Source organism: Cygnus atratus, chromosome 7 (assembly GCF_013377495.2).
Source record: "Cygnus atratus isolate AKBS03 ecotype Queensland, Australia chromosome 7, CAtr_DNAZoo_HiC_assembly, whole genome shotgun sequence".
NCBI lineage: Eukaryota > Metazoa > Chordata > Aves > Anseriformes > Anatidae > Cygnus > Cygnus atratus.
The window spans coordinates 34,083,202-34,100,960 of NC_066368.1; the positions used below are offsets into that span (position 1 = coordinate 34,083,202).

At 43.0% G+C, this 17,759-nt stretch overlaps 1 protein-coding gene across 25 annotated transcripts in view; it reads right to left on the reverse strand.

Moving 5' to 3' along the window:
- The window catches only part of ZMIZ1 (zinc finger MIZ-type containing 1), a 347,690-nt gene that overhangs the window by 222,083 nt on the left and 107,848 nt on the right, over window positions 1–17,759 (reverse strand). For 17 of the 25 annotated variants that reach the window (XR_007708536.1, XM_050711824.1, XM_050711811.1 and 14 more), the window contains exon 3: window positions 9,276–9,358. The exons of 6 other annotated variants lie outside the window; for them this stretch is intronic. The gene's annotated coding sequence lies outside the window, so the exon portion shown is untranslated. Of the gene's footprint in view, window positions 1–8,234; window positions 8,353–9,275; window positions 9,359–17,759 lie in introns of all 25 variants that reach the window. 2 more of the 25 variants (XM_050711812.1, XM_050711813.1) reach the window with 1 other exon arrangement.

Below are 17,759 nucleotides of genomic sequence, written 5' to 3' on the forward strand. Positions count from 1 at the left end.
CAAAGAGGAGATAGGTGTCTACCTCCCTTGGTGCATTCAATTGCAGAAGAGTGCCCCTGCCTTTTCGAAAGGTTAGCATTAGGCATCTGCTCTGGAAAACATTCATCTTAGACCTCAGCATTTCCCATCATTCTGGACACCTGCTGATGCCTGCCACAAAAGCCAAATACTCAGTTTTATGCTTATCTATCAATTGCTTTGATTCATACAGAAAAAAAAACTCAGTACAATGTTTTCTCCACTTACATCACCAACCAGCTGAGCCATCTAGATCTATTATTCCCCTTTCTTTCGGTTGCTCTCTCAGCATTGTTGACAGTGCAAGCGGTGCACAGGTGATACAGCAGACTGAGACAGAATAGGGACATTGTAGTTAGGTGTAATATTTTCGTTCTTTTTATAAAAAAGAAAACCCCTAATTTATATATTTGGAGATGCAAAGAAACACAGATTATATGATTCACCCTTGACATTTTGCCAGATAACTTAAATCCTGTAAAATGCTCCCTAATGACCTGAATATAATACCGTGGTGTTACAGCATCACTTAAATACTGCAGTGCACTTCCACTGGCAGTACAGTCTGCGGAGTTAATATGTAGTGTACAGGATTATACTGCCACTAAAATATTACTTAATGCTGCTGAAATTTCAAATTAATTCTGGGAGCTAAATCATTATTCAACTCTGTCTTTACAGAAGAGATACATTCTCCCAGTTGTTCTAATAACAGCAATTTCAGAACTAAAAGGTTGGTACTGTCTTTTGAGGGTTGCTCAACTGGAGAAGTGGCCTCTAAACTACCAAGCAAATTAATGCACTGGTGCATGGATGCTTGTGACCAACAAAATAATTTGAGGAAAAATGGGCTTAAATGTTAAGAGCACTCATAGCGATGTGCTAATGCACCATTGTATTATTTCATGATAAAAGGAGAGCCTAGTCCAGTTTTCTCTAGATGTACATACATAGGCACTCACGTGTTCCCTTCCGCCACCACACTGCTCCACAGACAGAAGATAATATTTGAGGAGACAAATTCTTGCTAAAGTAAACAACACAACTGCTGGTAACCGATGAAACCAATCTATGCCAGCCAAGGATGTGGCTTTCAAGTCATGCTGAGTTCTAGTTTTCCAAACCTAAGTAAACAAACTTCGCTTTTTTACTGCACTGCCTTGTTGTTGGCTTTTTATTTTTTTCCTACGTAATTCCTGTTGCTAGCAAGCATTTTATACATTTAAGTAACTGTAGCACCTCAATCTTAAGATGAGTAGATCCTTGACACTTCATTATAACCCATGTACAAGTTCATCTGCAAACACAGGAAGTAGGGGAGAGAGAGACAAAAACAAAGGATGGACTTAAAAGCAAAGGCAGACTTCTCCTCTCTGAAATTTTGCCCTTGTGGTTAGATTAGCCTCTCCCAGCTAGAGCACCAGGCTGTTCACTCCTTCTACAGCCAAATGCCTTAAGCCTGGGAAATGTTCCCAAGAAATATTGTAAAAGAAGTGGTAAATGAGGAACAAGATGGGGCCAAATATAGGGACCAAAAAGAACTTGTGGTTTTAAGTCTACATTTGGAATAATTAATCCTTTTCCTTATTAAAACTGTTACCTACTTCCTCATTCATTAATATTGCCCTTATTTACGCATGTAGCCAGGCCAAAGATTTTCCCCTCCCTCAGAATATAATTTCCTGCTATTGACAGACACTTTCAAGTGCTGGATATGTGTATGTCTACATGGCATATTGCAGGCAGAGGCCAGCCTTCTTGGCCACCATCCAAGCCAGCTGTAAATGAGCCAGCTCCAAACTGGAAGCTGTGTAAGCACAATTAGCACAGCAGTAAGCCTGATCTAACACATCCTGCCAAGAGACCGAGCTTATTAGCTCAGGCTCAACACAATGCTAACGATGGATACGGGACTTCTGGTTTGGCTTGATACAGCATGTGGCCAGCTGAAGATGAGCAGATCAAGCTGGCATCTGCTCACAAGACACGGTGTAGGTACACGCTGTCTTGGGGTACACCTCTCCACTGCAAGGTCTATCTGCTTCCCTCTACATGAACTCCAAAACGCTTTGAATGCAAACCAACGGGACAAAAGTTTGAGGTCTATGAGGGCTGAGTGCAAATGGATGGAACAGGGATCTCCAGATGAGAACTTCAGAGGCAGCATGAGAAAAAAGGTACCGGGTAGGTATTAGGCACCAAATAGACAGAGAAAGGCACCAGAAATGCCAAGGGAAAGGGAGAGCAAAATACTGCATGACTCTAAAAACTGATAATGGAAATCACGAGCATTCCACCTCTAGCTTATCGGCTCACATCAGATCCAGGGCAGATGGATTTCAGGTCCCCTAATTGGGACCTGAAAAATAAGAGTACTTCTTCCACAGTTTATAATAAAGGAGCAGTGATAATCTAGTGGTTGGCACTAGTTTAGGAGAGAAAGTTATGAGTTCAGAGGAAAATGAGACAAAAATCAAAGGGCAGCAATGAAAATTATCATCGAAAGGAAAATAAATTGATAAAAAAAAACACATTGTAAGAAAAGAGCCTGGAGAGACTGGGAATGTTTACTTTTAAAAGGATATTAATAAAACAGTCATTGCAAAACTATATTAAACAGAAACCAGCCAATAGAAGTTACTTGGTGAGCTTCTGCCCACCCAGTAAGAGAGCACATAAACAAGAGGAAATTCCATTAAATTAAAGAAGTGCCACATTCAAAGGCAACAAAAGGAAATACCTTCTTATTCAACATGTAATTATATTGTTGAACTCCCTGCCACCAGACTGCTGCTGTGACAAACACTCAGTATCTTTGAAAGGTGTTGTTCATGCCTGTTTTCTTCTTTCTCTTACCCTACGTACAAAGCAGTATTTTTAGTTCTCACTTGCTTAAGCTTTCTGCTGTATGGGACAGGTAAAAGTGGGCGAGAAGAGACCCCACGTGGAGCTGCAGACAGGCTCTTTTGCATATTCACATCCTAAAGCTGAAAGAGGTTTATTTTCACTTGTGAGATTTTAATCTACTTTCCGCACACAGAAGTTTTCCATGGTTTGCTAGCTCAGCATCTTGTCTTTGAAAAGCCTTTGTTGGATCTGTAGTGCAAACTATATTTTCTCAGCAGAGTACAGGTAGTTTAAGTACATTGACCTGAACATCAGTTTGGGCTACACACCTGCCGGCATTTCACACATGCCAATACCTAGATTTTAGTCATAGGTATCTTCAGGATTCAAGAGAGCATTTGAATCATTGATAGGTGCTTGAAAGGATTTTTTCTTTCCTTTTCCCCATCCTTTCATAAACTTCTGAAAACATTGACAAATCAGGCAGAATTAATCATACCAGGTTAAGAGATGGACTTAGCTATAGACAAAAGAAAAACTGAGAAGTAAGATTACACTCATATTGTTCTTTTGTCTTGAGAAGGAAAAACATTTCTCTCTTCCCACTTGAAGGCCTCAAAAGGAAAGCTATACTATCAGAAATATCAAGGCTTAATGAAATGTGTGAAAAAAACAGTTGTACCTTGAATTTTCTAACTTCAAGTAAGATTAAATAGAGGAATTTAAATTCAGTTAAGTACTTTTCAATATGAAATACATTGAAAAATTCTCAACAGTATTACTGTTACAGATCAGTTCAACTTATTTAAAATTGGTTAGCCATTTAGAAATACATAAAATCCGTTATTTTCAACTAATTAATTTCAGACTCAGTTCTGGAGAGTCACAACTTATGCATACACATATATAATATACATATGCATAAGCTATACACGTCAAATTAACCCATCAATTCCCTTCTCTATGTATGCTTTTAGTGAAAAGATGCAGATTTTTGGCTGCTACAGCAGTTGATCTAGAACACCCCAGAAGAAGACATTTCCAATTGCTGGAAGAACACACTGAGGAGATAAACAAGATTAAGGGGAAAAGGGTGGGCAGAGAAGTAAAATAATTGCTGCAGAGAAGTAAAATAATTGCTAGTTAGTTACAAATATTTTTATATTGAACAAAAATAAATATTCAATCAGCATATTATTTCTTTTGGAAGTACGTCTTTACACAAGAATGCAAGCTAGCATCCTTCATAAGGCTGTAAGGATCTTGTCCATATCACCATGAAAGAGTTCTAGCAATCTCCAGTGCAGTCACATGATAAATAGAACATTTCCATACTGATTCTATTTAGTCTCCCTTCAAAGTAATGCAATCTATTAAAAAGTAATAATAATAATAAAAAAAATCCAAAGACCTCTGCTAAAAGAAGTACCTCAGACTAAAAGGCTCGTCTATACTGGATATAAGTACATGGCTCTTTGTTTAGACAGCGTAAAACCAGGATAAATCACAATGTGTTTGCAAGAAGGTTCTTTCATTTTTAACCAATACTGGTTAAAATACTGGTCAGTTCAATACAGGTCAATTCATCCAGATAGAGAAACTTTCATTAAAAATATATTTTATTTAGGTTGCTTTTCACTGTGCTGAAGTGATGTCTTCCCACTGTCAAAGGCAATTAAGAATATGGAGCTTTTGAGCATAAGTTTCCATCCTGATTCCCTTTGGCCTGCCTAAACAAAGTTTCATTATAAAGACTTGGGAATTCCTAGGTGACAAAGGACAAAACCCAATGGCATGGAAAGCACTATTCAGATATACATATTATCACCACATAATTAACTGGAAAAATTCTTTGCACTTACTAGGGCATAGAACTCACAAACCAGCGAGATCCACTAAGGAACAAAACAAAACAAAACACTGGAACATCTCCAAAAAAAATTAAGTTCTTGTACACTGTTTCCATTAACTTATGAGGTACATTTGTGTCCCTTTTTCACCTAAAATTTGCTACGGTGCTACAGCGTTTTACTAACTATCAAAGCACTGGAGACAACATCAGGAAGAAACTCAGACATTACTAGCATTTTACTCCATTACACTGAATGAGATTTCTTGGGTATTTCTCTCAATTTCTGCATGTTCACTTGGAAAAAGCGTAGACAAGCAGAAAGCGCCTAACTTAAAAGACAGTTTGCTTTTGAATCACGTCTTGCTTTTACAGAAGATAAATACCAGTGCTCCGGAATTTCTCAGTTAAGCGGCTTGTTGAAACAGCATGTTTCTCCTCACATACAGCAGGCCCTGTGCCTTCGGGGCTACTCAGCTCCACGCCGTTCCCGCTCACTCGACTGCTCTACCTGCAGAGGGTGCCTACAGCCACTGACAACACCCATCCAGAGGACTTGGCCAATGACCATGGTACGATTTTTATGTCACAGCAACCAAGATTTTTCTACCTGTAAGCACTGGGGAAAAAAAGGACTCTGCACTCCCCACCTCACCACGGACACGGCAGTGGGAACACAAACGGTTCAGCCGGCTGCCCTCCGACCCCAAGCAGGCCTTGGCCTGGCTCCAGACATTTGAAATAGCAGAAGCGCAAACAGAAGGGGCTCAGACAGCGATTGCTGTACCCCACCTACCTACCCTTACAGCATGGGAGCACTTCCAAAATTATCACTACAGCTGCCTTAACCGGTTCTTCCCACCTTTAAGGAGGGAAAATATCCATCTTTTCTTACAGCTATTTCTGTCAGCAAAGCTGTTTCTAGGGGCTGATTTCCCTTCCTCACACCTCCAGCCTTATTTCCTGGCACATCTTTGCCTTATTCTTTCTTCTTCCTACCCAAAGACATTCCCAACCATTCGATTCACTGTTTTGCTCATCTTCCTTCTTTGTTTTCTGCTGTTGTCCAACATTTGTGTTGCTTCCTCAGTGTCCACTGAGACATGCAGAGATAGCAGCTGGAGTCAGCCAGCGCTGTACTAGTAGCAACCAGACATCACACGTTATATTCAAACAAAACAGAAATCTTATTTTAATAAGGTAAATGATGCTACACTTCCACACCATGGCAATACCCTTAACAATCAGTCACTAAAGTCCTAAAGATTGGCTTCAAAAAGTTTGATAGGATAGAGGACGAAGGAGCAAGGAAGTCCTGTCCACGTGCTGCACCCAGGCTCTTGTCCCATCCCTGATCTACCCAGGCTGCTCCTTGGTGTGCCACTTCAGGGGAAGAATTTGAAAAAAAAAAAACACAAAAACACCACCAGCACCACCAAAACCACTCTGCTTCCTAGCTCTGTGACAATCTGTGTGCCACCCTTCTGTAACTTCTGGTGCAATTACTAACCTGACTCAGCAACAAAGCCATATTGATACGGTCATAAGACGTCTGCTGAGCATGCACTGAGTGGCCCCTGCAATACACAGCCGCGCTGCTCTGGCCATTTTCTCGGTGGAACAGCTGGAATAAGCAGGTCCTGCCTCTGACCACTTCTTATCAACTCCCTCACACTGCCTCTCCCCACTCCTCCCTAGCAGTGTTAGGGCAGCGTTAAGGCACTGTGTAGTGAATTCAGTTGGTTAGGCTAAAAATACTTCACTCATCCTCCCATTCCCTGCTCATTTTTGCAGGGTTATTTTTAAAATGCATCCATTCTCTGCTCTTGTTCAACAAGCAGTGCAGCTTGTCTGGAAGGGGAAAGGCAGGAAGGGGAGGAGGAAGAGGAAGATGCATCTCTTCCAACCCAGGAGTGCATGAGGCACTGCAGGGTCTACTTCAGCCTGCATTGCCTCTAAGACCTGCCACATCCATGACATTACAGGCTAATACAGAGCTTCTCACAATCCATCCCAGCTTGAGTTGGTGTTTGCAAAGTCTCAAAAGGAGCCTGTGCTATTCCTACAATTTGAAAGAACAGGTTTGCATAATCTTAACCCTCATATCCCAGGAGCCAGAACTAATTCACTGCTTTTCTAATTTGACTTGGGGATTCTACACTGCAGCAGGAGGACTTAGGAAATAGCTCTTCACTGTAACCTTGTTTGAGTGATCATCTTTTGTTTGCATTATTCCAGTTTGCAAGATGACAGCTATCAAGTCAGATTACAGAATGCCACTCACAGTGACACATGCCAAAAGTAAACCATTAAGACCACCTAAACAGTGGAGTTAGGCTTAATATTTAGGTTGCCAGGAATTACGTTAAGTAAGAAATGCAGCAATAAAAAAAAAAGCACCAGGTATCTTAACTTTTTTTTTCTTTAGAAATTGGTTATTATTTGATAGGAATTTACTAATAGGAATTATTAAAATTAATTGGACTGATCTGATAAAAACTTCTGGATTCCTAAAAAAAACACACCTATATTGTAATACATTTAGTCTGCCAAAAAAAAAAAAAAAAAGGAAAATAAAAATCTTCCTGAAGTCCCTGTTCTTTCTGTGTGTTTATGAAGCCTCCGGAAATACCATGGCAAACATTCCAGCTCTACAGCAGTGAGGCCATGTGACCCCAAGGCACAGTAAGGAACTTACTTCCCGAGTTTCTTCATGGAATAGAGAAGTGAGTTTTAGTTTTACTTTTTTAAACCAGGATCCAAGTCTAGGGAAACCTTTAGCAGGTTCTTTCAAGTACCCAGTTTTAAAACAGGGTGTTTTCTCTCTTTTTTTTTTTTTGATGTTTTTTGCATTTCTATGACTGCACATGTTATTTTTATAATAAAAGACCAAAGACTTAAACCTATATTCACTAGGCATAAAATACAACATACTCTTTAAGGCACCACTAAAAACATTTGCCATGTCCTCCAAATCTCCTGTTACAGTTATAATCAGTACTATTGTATTTCTCAATATTGCCAAGATCTTTTCCCAGTGCAAAATACGGCACAGTTAAAAACCTTCCTCCTCCTAATCTTCCAGTACAATTTTAGTTAGAGCTATTAATGAAAGGATTTATGCATATGAGCTTTAATAAATGTTACAAAAAAGTACTTATAACGTGAGCTTGAATAACAACCTTCCATTTTTGCAAACAATCGTGTAAGTACTTGGAACTAATCATTTAACATGTAGGAGTATGGATGAATCATAATGTAATAGTTGGGTATCAGTTGAAATATTTGTTTTGTCTTAAAACAAAATAGAACAAAGCAATGCCATACAAAAAGGAAAACAGTTCTGCAGTATAAAAGCACAGCAAATGGCAGGCACACACCACTAACTTGCTTTAGCAGCCATGTCAGAAACGCTTCTCATTACCAGAGGTAAAAGAGGGATGGCATTTCTGCTGGAAGCAAGTTTTACACTTGATTCTTTCCTCTCCCCTCTCTTTCAGCCTATAAATATTAGTCTTACACATTTTTCTCCCATGCAGCTCCTGAAAAGGTTGAGTTTTTCAAGGCTGAGAGCAGACAGAGATGTTCATCAAGAAATGCCTTCGGGTCAACTGTCTGTAGCTCATCAAAGTGCAGCACTGAAAATATGGATGAAGGGGAGGAGGATTATACGAGCATGGTACAGCAGATTAAAAAAAAAATAATCTATGCTCTGATGATCATTAGCTTAATCCTTTTGGAAACGGATTCAGTTATCATCCAGGCATCCCTGGTGGTGATGGTCACAAGGGTACCAACTCCTCCCTCCAATTTCAGCTGCATTCAAAACAACTACAAATACATAAAAGTTTCTTTAATGATATTTGCCAATACAAGGAAATGCCACGGGGATGTGATTAAGAGTAAAAAAGGAGATGAGCCACATGATAGTGTAAGGAAAGGCAGCTGGTCCACAAAACAATTAAGATGTTGACCAAATATTTGAAAAGCTCTGGACAGCACCGGAAATAAGGCAAAATGAGACTACCTATTGCTTTACAAAATACTTAAGATATCTTGAACAAAAAAACCACCAGCAGAACAAGCTAGCAAAAGACAGGGGGGAGGACAAAAAATGCAGAGCATCTACTATCTGCTTTTTCATTCTGTACAACAGCTGGACATGAGATATTGAACACGTTATTGAAACTACTGTTCATTTCTACTCAGGGATTTCTCCTTTGTTTATTATAAATGCACATTTATTGGCAGCAAGTAGAACATATTATTGCTGTGTTTTATAGCTCAAATGGCTCATGCAAAGAGTAATTTGTTTGTATTCTGTATCACGATCAATAGCTGTACCAGGGATAGCCCGAGGAATGTTTATGCTGAGGGCTTTGCTTGCAGTGTTTTGTTGTTGCAATCAATTGACCAAACAGGACTGCTTCTTAAAGCAACAAATAAACTTTGATAGTGACCAGATCAGTCGTTAAAGCATAAAGCATGAAGCAGCATCTGGAAAAAGACTGAAGGCCCCCAAGTATTTCTTACTGCCTGCTGGTCCGTAAAGCCTTCCTACCTGAGTATTCCCCACAGGCCTTTCTTCCTCTCGGTAGCTGGGGAACGTTTCCTCAATGCCCTCACATAACAAGATCCAGTTTCCTGCAATAAAAGCACAGGCACATCATACTTCCGTTCTCCTGAGTGACACGGTAGCATTTGAAAAAGCTCACTGCACAGACCTGAGATAAACGAAGGACATTTAGGAGTCCCAGGAACAAGTCTGGAGCACCAGATCTGAGACTTGGTCCACAGTTCCAGCCACCCCAAACTCCGGAGAATCACTTCAGCAGTTTAAGTCTTACAGGTTTTCTTGTCCATAAAAATGAGATGAAGAAAAGATAGTAGGATTCTGTTGAGGCTTAAACCAAAGTTTACCAACAGTAAATGGTCTTTTTTTTTTTCTTCCCAGTTAAAAGTCATCCTGAAGTCTCTTCCGTTCTCTTTATACAGGCACTCACTGACTGCTACGGGCTAAGTGCCATTAAAAAAATAAACAACCCCCCTAACTCTGCTTAAATGGATACACCAAAATACCTCAAAAACACCACCCTGACTGTAGCAAAACAAAGCAAGCTTATGGATTACTTTGGCACAGCACCACAACTTCTAGGAAATGCTTTTTAATTATAAAGAAATACTGTAAAGGGAGACTGCAGAATGTTTACGGGCACTGTGTATTTTGTTACATGCTGTTTCAGCAGTCAGACAAGGTGTCCTTACAGGCTTACGCTGCTAGGCTCTAAAATTCAGCACATACTGAAGAAAGGAACACGATGAGTACATTTTGCTTCTCTTTTGACTAAATTCCAAGTAACTTCCATGCAAAAGAATTTTCCACTGAACAGGAAAAAACAAGTCTGGTGGAAAAAAATAACGTGCAACTCGTGGCCAGTGCAGAACCTCCACAATGACCAGCAATGGAAGCAGGCACTTGGATAACACCTCGTGTGATGCAAAGTCACAGGTGACCAACAACAAAGCAGAAAAACTTCCGAGTTTTTCACGCAACTTGTTACTTGCAGTAACATTTGTTACGCAATCTTTTTTACCCTCCTCACTGATAATTCACAATGAATAAAAACATGTCTGAAAAACATATGCTAGAAACAGTCATCCCATCACTGGTATGTATAGTGCCACCAAGGGACAATCTGTGTCAGATGGGAACTCTGCTGTTCTCGTCCCGCAACAAATGGCAATTCTAGAAAAGTTACACATTGACAGGCACCCTGGGTGAATGATTGGCTTTTAAGGCCTCATTGAACTGTGACTGTTTTCCCCCAGAACATATTTATTCTCATCCAGAAGTTTTCCCCAGTGCTTTTGTTCTGCTTATACAAGCCAGGGGAAACATGCTAATTGATTCAGATTTAGTACGTGTTAACATGACTTTCTCAACTAACGCAGACTAGGTCTTTAATTAAGTCTGAATTAATTATTTATCTAACTTCGTTCCTCCCACCAAAGGATAAACTTTTGTTCCACCCACCCCAGGAGCTGGGTACCATCCCAGGCTCTGCTGGCGCGACGGGACGGGACCTCAGCAAGTCAGGCTGCAGCGTTTGCTTGGCAGCTTCAACTCTGCCTCTCACTTCTCCCTCCTGGACGCTCGCTTCCAAGCCTGCAGTTGTGCAGCTGCATGGTTAGCTGGATCAGGGAGCTCATTTCCTTCAGCATGCTGTCTCATAAACAGCTGTGCCAACTCAGCGCAGGGAACGGGCACGAGGGCAGGAGTGCTCAGCCGTGATGGCAGAGGGTAGATCAGAGGCTGCTTAAACCAGCTTAAACTGCACTGCTGTGAAATACGAAGCCAACGCTTCGCTCCGCTCTTTTGTGCTTTAGTTCCTCCATCTGCAGAACTGGCACCACAATTCCGTTTTGTTTTATAAAGCACCTCTGAAAAGGGCTATCCCATTAACATTTCGGTGATTTCACATCACAGACCACCCACCCCTTTTGCAAATCAGGTCCAAGCTTCCCTGGCATGGTCCCCACCAGCATCTGCTCCACGCTTTCACCCCACAACCTGCTCAGGGGCCAGACCATCGCCCCTGCCTGTTCCTGGGCCCTCATGCCAGCCCCCAGCCCTGCCAGCATGCTGAGCAGGGGTTTGGTCTGAATTGCATTCAGCCTATGGAAAAAAAATCAGCTTTCTGAATGCCTGATCAGTTCTCTCAAACTGTTTCTAGGAAGATCCTCAAGCCAGTCACACTGGCATAGTTTGGGGGTAGGGGGCTATGCCTTGAAAATGAGAATAGATGGGTGGGGGAAGAGGAGACAACTGCAAACACCGTAAAACCAGCATCGACAACCTTGCCTGGCGTCAAACCACAGCCTCGTTGTGGTGCAGCGCACTGCCTCAATTTCTCATCGATTCCCAGTTCGCATCCCGTGACGCAGCTGATCGAGAGCACTCGGGTTAGAGCCAAGCACTTCGTGCAAGCATCCACCAAACAGCACAGGATGGCGAAGCTGCCGGGGTACGAGCTGGCGAAGAGAAGGGAGCCTGCAGCTCCAGGCACAGCCAGCAACTCCTGCGCGTACGGATCCAGCAGAGGGAGCACAAAAACAGAAGGTTTATTTCTTGGCCAAATGTTTTGGCTATGAAACACTGGATGTTTGAAATCCCAGGCACTTTGTATTAGATTATTTCTATAGTAATGCATGTGTGGTGCATTACAAACGCATAATAGACAAAACCCTTGCTCTGAGTAGATTACACTGTAAAAATCAATACAGCAAAAGAGACAAGCAGCACACGCAGCACGGGCTGTGGAGGCCGAGAACAGGAGGGAGAGGCAGCACAGGAGGACTGCCAGCCCTGGCGATTTGATCATGTCTCCTGCAATAACAGGAATTTTTCCTACAGCCAGCTCCCAAATGTCCCATCGTCACATGGAAACCTCAGTTTTCAGCTTCTCTTTGTTTTGCTGCTGCTGTTTGTTTGTTTTAAAGGTGCTATTTCTAGGCTTCCAAGGGGAAAACACAAAAGCTGCAGAGGTCATACATAAGGCATGCCCTAAAGACTCAAAAACTCCCTCTCCCCTCCCTGCCTGGCCTCCTCCTCCGCTGCCCCAGCCCTGGGCTGCCCTTGCTCCCTGCAGGGCGGCCGCGGCCCCTTGGGGCTCCCATGGGGCTCCCATGGCCCCTGCCACCACCGCTGCCAACTGAGGCCCAACATACCACACTTAGATTTTAAGACAGGGCCTTGGTTCTTGGTGATTTTGCACAGGTGGATCAATGGAAAAAGGTTGGTATACATACAGGACACAGCCAGAGCATGGTGGACAGCCTTATGATTAAATCACGAGAGAAACAGTGAAGTGGGGGGGACTAGAAGAAGGCCAACAAGGAGGCAACACAGCCCACCTTCAGGTCCCCTAAGTCCCACCTGCACCACCACAGCAGACCCAGGTCAAGCACAACCACCTTCCCTGCTTTCTCACCGTGCCCCGGTCCCATCTGGTCACCCCTTCACCAACAGATCTTCCTGGGGCCCCCATCTCCTCCTCAGCCCCCGGGAACGTTGCTGCCTGCCTCAGCGCTCAGCCTCGGCTGGGCTGAAGCAACAGTGAGGAACTATAATCCTAAGGATGACCAAGAGCAAAACCTTCAGTTGCCACACACAAAATGCAACTTGAACTCTACATATCCAAACAAAAATGAAGAGAGAGCAAACAAAACATGCACACAGAAATCCTTGGAAGACAGAAATACTGCCAAGACAGACAATTAAGTGTGCTGTGCAATCTTAGTATGGAAATACATTAGACAGGTGCTCTTCAGGGTTTTTTCCTCTTTTCATGATTTATTCCTGAGTTCTAGCATTATCCTCCTTAAACTGCAGTATGTTCAAGCTTGGAATTCCTGTAAAACCGCGGTGAAATTTACAGTGTGTGGGCAACCCCAGCTCTCACGTATCCTGGGCTGCAACTGGGTCAGAAGTGAAGAACACAACGTGCTGCACTTCCTACACAGCTTACTGGTCAGCAAGAGAACTTCTGCCACACGGAAAATACACAAACTTCTAGACAGTGTTTAAATATTAAATGCTGTCCTCATCAGTTAGTGTAGCCCTTGATCAGCCCAGGAGTTTTTAGAAACTTGGGGGTTTTTTTTGGAAGTTCTGAAGCGATTCAAATTCAACACTGTAAATATGGCTGATGAGCATCCGATGCCGTCTTCTGCCAAAAAGTCTGTTAGCTCTGTATGAAGGAGAAGCATAAAGCGTTGCTCAAGTAAGCAATGCACACTAGGTGCTTTCTGGGAGAAAAAGAGAGACTAAGCTCACAGCATCGCAGAAATTTAAACAAAGATCATGTTGCCCTGCCAAGGGTGGTGTGCTCCCTTCCTGGGCAGCGACAGGGCAAGGAAGGGGATCAGAGGTGGGAGGAAAAGATGTGGAGGGGCAAAAGTGATGGGGGTGTCAGAGGGATGGTAGCTTCAGAATGACAACTGTCAACTTTGTCTACACCTAGGCTTGGCCCCCTCTAATCCTTAGCAAAACAAAACCCAAAAAGCACACCAACCCATCCCACTAAAACACAGCATCTGCTGGCTACAGCACAGACGTAAACCGAAGGGCAGAAACCTGCCTCCAAAGCTGGGCAGCAGAAAGCAGTCACACTGTACCCAAATGTCCCCATCTCCCCTGTGGCAGCGGGTCACAGGCAGACAGGCCATGGGGCTGCAGAGCGTGCTTTGCTCAAGGCTGCCAGGCTCCGACATGGCGCCCAGCTCGCGGCTGTCACACACGGCGCCTTGTTACCATCGGCAGGCCTCTGGGGAGGTAGGCGGCCTGCTATGGGGGCAGAGCGGAAGAGCAATAAAAACTTGCAGTTTTGCTTGTTTTTTCCTATTTTCCACTGGGGTAAAAGCAAAAGGTTTGTTTACTTAGTCACCACTTCCTTGATTATTTTTCCTCTGTGTGTTTTGTGTTTGTTTTTTTAAATATACCTTTAATTCAGTTTAATGATTCCTTTAAAGCAGAAGTGGAATCAATCTCAAAATTGCATTAGACATTATTTGAAAAACACAAAATAACGAGCGCACCTTTTCTCAGATGTAGCTTGCGATTTCCTCACTTTGGGATGTAAGGGGATTTTAGGGCTGTATCACACTCCGTGTGCAGAAGACCTGATGGCAGCAGTAAGCAGTGTCACGATCTTCAGTTTACAGCACCAACAGCAAAAACCCTTTGCCTCTCTTGGCTTTCTCCACTACAACCCCATTTCTAGGACAACAACTTTCCCAAACCTGTTCTCTTTCCCCTGCCGCACATGAGGCCCAGCCGGGCCCAGCGCACCTGAAGCCACCAGGCCGCCATCACTGCGGCCCCAGCAGCCCCCCGGTGCTGTGGCCTGAGGTGCAGCAGGGACAACAAGAGGTGCTGTGCCCTCTCCGTGTGGGGCTGTCAGCCGTAGGCTCCTGCCTGCCCGGCCGGGCTGCTCCTGCTGTGGCCAGGAACGTCCAAAGCCAGCCCAGGGGCAGCTGAGTCCAGCGCAACCCCTGCGTGCGGCTCACCACCATTTCCCAAGTGACCGTCCCCACCTGAGCTGCAGCCGGCAGCAGTGTGCTGGGCTGCGTCTTTGTGAGAGAGGGCTGAGTTGCCAGCTCGCAAGCGTAAGATAATGAGCACTATTAACCTTGGCTTGCGCCAAGCCATTGTTCTGGAGGTTGGACACCTCTTGAAAAATCCCATTATTACAGACCATTTGCCATCTATTTCCATAGCAACTTTTTTAGTTTATTTTGTTCTGTTTTAGAAAAAAAAAATCCCCTTCCCTTTCCCTTCTATCCTATTGTACTTACACAGCCTCAAACAATAACCCACTCGAGCACGGCCATGGAAGTGGTTTGAAGGAACAAAGGCTGCTGCTGGCATAACCAGTGCATCCGACTCCCTGCATACAGCTGCCTGCATGCCCTCCGCAGCTCCACGCAGCACAGAAGCTGCCGATCCCCTGTACTTCTGCTGTGTGCTGGATACAAAATAAGCTGTGCGCAGGAGGAGCCAATAAAATCATATTGAAGCATCGACTGATGGTGCAGGTGAGTCACAAGCGAGTTCTGCAGCTAGTCCTGCTAAAGGAAGGGCTGCAAGAAGGTTGGGTGACCTGGAAAGAAAGCGGTGTGCACGAACAGGATGAATACGAACCTCACCGGAGGGAGGAGGCGCAGCAGCAGGAGAGCGTCTCAGGCTCCGCGAAAGGAGATTATTGCCACATCTAGCAGTTAGCACCCACCCAAGTAGTGTGCCATCAACTTAATTCTCAAACAAGACTAACAGAGCAGCGAGACAGGATTAGACATGCTTGTTTTTAACCATTCATTTCTCTCTCTGGTGGAATACTATCAGCGTACCACTGGCATCAAAATGCCTGCCCTTCAAAACAAGCAGAGTGCGTTTTTAATTTTACATGTAGCAGTTAGGTCATATGGGGTTATTTATTTTTTAATTTAAACCGGTAAAACATATTTAATCTGTTTTGAGAAAAGAACAAATTGATTTAGCAAGCAGTTCAAGCCTTTCCCTGGAGACAGTCAACCATACTCAGCAATCTGGATATAGGTTGAGACTTCACTAAAGTCATTTTAATTGTAGGTCATAAGAAATGTCAAGATATGAAACACCAAGGAATACGAAAAATTAAGCCATCATTGAGACTAACAAATGTCTTAGATTTGGCAGTAGAGTATTTCTTTAAATCTTTATGGCATTCCTACTTACGCACGGTAGCAGAGCAAACTGGTTAGGGCTGCATGTAATACAGGCACATTATTTTTACTGGTGGAATAAAAACAAAACCTATACTAAGGGAAAACACTGAGGTGAAAGAAATTTAAAACACTACACTTGTGCATGTGTGTGTTATCTTTTCCACTTCATTTCATTACACTAAACATCTTGTTTATGAACAAGAAGTTTTTTCATCTGGGTCAGAAACCATTCTTCCCTAACACAATAGGAAAGAGACAGGGTTGCATGTACAGTAGTACACACATGAAAAAAAGCAGCAAAAATTAAGAGGATTTAAAAAGTAACAAGAAAAACAAACAAAGAAACAAAACAAAAAAATCAGAAAACCACAACAGTAAAACCCTTTCAGAACTTTGTGCCCAGGTTTTATAAGGCAAAACTCTTCAAAATTTTCTTCTTAGCTAAAAAAGCACCTGTAAAACAGGTTTCTTCATGTGGAAACCCCTTATTTCTGTCATTTAGTTTTGAGCTGAACCTTCGTTTACTAAAACCCTTTTGTAGAACATTGCTGAAATTCCAAAAATTTTCCTTTGTCCACTTTCCTCAAACAACAATGACAAAGGAGGGCTCTAAGCTTACCCACAGAAAGTGAAACCCCCACATCCTTGTTTCACTTCTTAAAACAGAGAAAGATAAAAAATCAGGAGCACTCATTTTCACAACCAAAGAACATTATCCAAGAGTTCTTACTAACGCATTTAATGAAAACATACATAACCTCTCTCCTTCTCCTCCTTCTCCCACGAAATAAAGCGTAAGGGTCAGCTTTGTGATATCAGCTGCACATAGATATGTGTGTGTGTGCATGTTTTTTTGTGGTTTTGTTTGTTTGTTGTTTTTATCATCCCAGCCTTTTGAGCTTGATCAATATACAAACTTCCATTCCCAGCATTATCTGCCACTCATGAGAGTGGAGACAAAAGTGGGTACTTCTCCCCTTTTGGCTAAATCAGAACAGATTTTAGCAGCAAACAGCTATAGGAACAGAAGGCACTCCAACTGATGCGCTGAAGGCCACACTAATGAAAACAGTTGTACACTTCTGGAAGAAGGGAAAAAAAAAAAAGTAATTTTAACATCCTATTTTGCTGCCAGTCAAATCACTACTAAAAATCTGCATTACCAACACTAATTTCATCATTTTTTGCCACTGTTCCTACCAGGTGTGCCAAAACCTACAGAAAAGCATTTATATCTCTAATTGTGAAGCTGGGCATTTTGCTTGAGTTCAAATCTATCCACTACCAAGTCCTTCTTGTTGACATACTTAAGGCCAGTTCACTGAACACTGCGATACCCAAAACACCTCCTTCTGCAGCAGAAAGTACTGCACACACACATCCCCACGTGGAGCACCACGGGGCAGGGGACATCGCCGGCTTTGCCTTTACAAAGGAGGAAAGCTCCAACACTGCAACCTACGGAAGATAGAGGCAAACACGCATTTACAGACCCAAGCCTTTTATGCAAGTTAATGTCACAGAAAAATAAAAGCACTGAAAGGAAGGATCACACAGACGTGTCGGAGAGAAAGAGTCCTATCTCGGGATTTTACAGCTAGATGCAGTCTGAGGGTGGTGCGGGTCCCCTCAGCCTCCCCTGCCAGCCGCTCGCTGCAGCAGATGGGCTGCAGCAGGCTCCTCTCTCCTCCATCCCACAGCACGAGCCGTTACGCAAGTGCTCCCAAACTGGTAGCCCTGGATCTTGGTTTTCTGCTCCTCTGGGAGGGCTTGAGGGCAG